At 41.7% G+C, this 3,399-nt stretch overlaps 1 non-coding gene across 1 annotated transcript; it reads left to right on the top strand.

Annotated features, from left to right (window-relative positions):
* Window positions 1-3,036: 3,036 nt before the first annotated feature.
* On the top strand, window positions 3,037-3,174 carry LOC119944368. Its single transcript, XR_005455854.1, has one exon. It is a non-coding gene; the product is annotated as a small nucleolar RNA SNORA7 (small nucleolar RNA).
* Window positions 3,175-3,399: the final 225 nt, after the last annotated feature.

The following is a 3,399-nucleotide window of genomic DNA, read 5'->3' as shown; positions in this document are numbered from 1 at the left end:
GATAAATTGTAAGGGAATGAAGGAGAACATTGAGATAAAAATCCAACCCCTCTAAATTAGAATGTGCTATGCATTTGTACACAGAGATCTTGGATTGGTTCATGTCAAATATTGGCCATCACCATAAATAGCCACAGGTGTCCCCAAGGACTCTAGTTTTCAGTCATTACTGTCTTGGGTGATAAACAGACTTGTGGCCAAGAGAGAAAAGTCTTAATTTCTAGCATTTGTTCTCCGTTCTCTGCAGTTTATTCAACTTTTCAGATATAGATGGAGAGGTCAAAAAAGATAACCTGGGAAATCAATGAAAATGTGATGTCTTTAAAGGACTAATCTCTTTTCTTTAAGGTCTCTTTGTACCTAGGCTAATCAAAGTCTGTACCAGTTTTTGAAACTATGGATTTGTCCATCTGAATTGCAATAGTCTGATTTTTCCTGCTCTTAACCTCCTTTGGTGGATATTTCTTCACCTTTTTGCCATTCCCCATGATGTTTCATGAATTTTCTCACTATATTTTTGTTGGAACAATTGTTTATTTTACTACATAAATGTAACTCAGAGCAGCAGTCAGCTGTTTGCCAGAAGTATGAACTCTGGTGAACTGCTGTTCACCTGTCAGCCTGGTGATAAGAAGTGAACAAATATAGCTCTGCTAAACCCATGAAGCTGCCAGATAATTTCATACTGCTTCAAGCTTGGGAGTCAGTGGTGTTGTGGGAAAAAAACAAAATGTTCTTAAGGAGACCAGTGAGCCATGAAGGTTCTGGGAAGATTGGCCTTTTCACCACGTGTGGAAGAGGGAACTCAGCACATTATCAGCAAGGAATTCAACAGGAATTTTCAGACAGAAACCTCAGGGCTCATGGGCCTTGCATTTGGATATTTTGGAAGGGTGGATAAGAAGGAGTGAACCAAATTTCTATAAAACCTAGGAGAAAACAGACCTGGGTTTGTCAGGAGACAGAAAGGGGTCAATCGGGGATTGGGAGAGAGATATAGTTCACTCCTTGAGGGCAGAGAGCCTGTCAGTTTGTTATTCTGTACTTCGCAGGTGCTTAGTACAGTGTACAACCCCAAGTGGTTGCTCAATAAATGCTACGCCCACCACTACTACCACTACACCCTGGTTCTTCCTTATAATTTTCCTGGCTTTTGACAACCTCAAATCTTTCCCGACTTCATTCCCTGCCTGCATACATTCCCTGCTTTGAGTTTGAGAGAGGATGATCCATGGCAAGCAAGAGTCCAGAAACCTGAGCTGACACTCACACTACCTGCTCCCTAGCCAGGTTCACTATGGACAGATAATGTGTCTATTCATTATTATATTGTATTTTCCCAGGAGCTTAGTACAGTGCTCTGCACATAGTGAGTGCTCAATAAATACAACTGACTGACTGTTAGGAGATGCCTAGGTCAACTTCCTGTACAGGGGCCATGGACTGACAGAAGGGCAGCTGCTATAAGATTTGGCTGTGTATACCTTACTCAAAATATTCCCATATCTACAGGGACAGACTGAGCCAGAGACAGATGTTTGGTTAAATTTTGTTAAATCCTGCAACCTTCAGAATGTTTTTTTTCCACATGAGCTGTTGGAATAAAAGAGCAACTTGAACCATCAGTTTCAACATCCAGCACCATTTACTCAGATTTGCCACAAGCAAGATGAAAAACAGCAGGTTAATTTTGTTGTTTTTATTTCTATTTCACTTTTCTATTATTTATGACTGCACCGCAAGATAAGGCAGAGAGCAAAGTCAGGCTGTGAGCAAATAAGTTCTCCCAGCCTAAATATTCTGAAATTACTGAAAAAGGAAAATGCAAAATCAACTTGCAGAAAGTCGATAGGGTTTTTTTTTTTGCGGGGAGGGGGGGGAGGGGGGTGTTTGTTTTTTTTTAGTGGAAGTATTCTGTCCCCTTAGGTTTGTCCTGATGTGAAAGTCTCTCTTTAGGAGACAAATACCTTTTTGTCCTTCTAAAGTAATAGGAAAGGTAAATTCAGAAGTGACTATGCTGGTGAAATGGTTTGCAAATAGGGTGACAAATGGCAGAACGTATACAATTTGGACAGTGAATGGGAAAAAACCTTCTTGTGAGAGACCTAGGGAAAAAAAAGAAGGCAGGGAGAAATGGGAACAGGGATACAGGAGTAGAGGGACAGGATTAATAAAAGGGGCATGAAGAAATTGAAAGAAACAGTGACAGAAAGGAGAAAAAGGACAAGAAATGTTTGAGGTACAGAGGAACTGGAAAGTGGAAAAGAGATGGTAAGACACATGGAAGGAATGAAGTCCTTACTTTCTTCAAAAATGATTTATTCTACAATATACAACTAGAGACCCTGCCCCATAGGACGTCCAACCAAGCAGTGTAGAGTCATAAATGTATCGACGAGTAGCACCATAGCGTAGTGGAAAGAGCATGGACTTGGGATTCTGAGGAGATAGGCTCTAATTCCAGCTCCACTATTAGTCTGATGTATGACCTGGGGCAAGTCACTTATATTATCTGTACCTCAAATTCCTCATCTGTAAGATAGGGATTAAAACTCTGAGCCCCGTGTAGAACAGGGACTTTGTCCATCCTGATTAGCTTGCATCTACCCCAGCACTTAGCTGTGCATCTACCACAGCAAGCACTTAAAAATATGTCCAGGCTGGTCCTAGAATTTAATCCAACCCTAGTTAATAAATTATGGCTGGACTCAGCCCATGTCCCAAAAGAAGGTCACAATCTATCTTATCCCCATTTTACAGATGAAGAACCTAAGGCTGAGAGGAACTAAGTCAAGGTCATATGGAAGAGCTGAGAACATCAATCAATCAATCAATGGTATTTATTGAGTGCTTACTGCATGGGAGCACTTGTACTAAATGCTTGGGAGTGTATAACAGAATTGGTAGCCATGTTCCCTGCTGACCAGGAGCTAAGAGTTTAGTGGGGGAGACAGACATTAAAGTAAATGATGGGTATGATGACAGGTTCTGTGGGGCTGAAAATGAGGTGAATATCAAGTGCTTAAAAGGGTACGTTCCCTCTCAGAATCACACCTGGAGAGTTCCTAGTACTCTACCAGTCTCAACTACAGGAGGGAGAGTCAGGCAGAGGCATATCCATCCCATTCCTAGCTGGGTCAGTGGCTAGCAAGTGGAAGGCAATCTGATACAAGCCAAAACCCACCTGTGCTGGGCAGCAGCAGCATGGGAAAAGATCAAGGGTGGGGACTCAGGTTTACTGCACAGAAGGAGGCAATGCTAAGCTACTTTCAGATTTTTAACAAGAAAACTCTATGACTATACTACCAGAATGATTGCAGATGAAAGTGGGGCATTCTGGGAGAGATGTGTCCATGGCATTGTTATGGGTCGAAGAAGACTCGATGGCATAAGACACAA

The sequence above is a fragment of the Tachyglossus aculeatus genome, chromosome 22 (genome assembly GCF_015852505.1).
Source record: "Tachyglossus aculeatus isolate mTacAcu1 chromosome 22, mTacAcu1.pri, whole genome shotgun sequence".
NCBI classification, from domain to species: Eukaryota; Metazoa; Chordata; class Mammalia; order Monotremata; family Tachyglossidae; genus Tachyglossus; species Tachyglossus aculeatus.
This window is presented reverse-complemented; position numbering and strand designations above follow the sequence as displayed.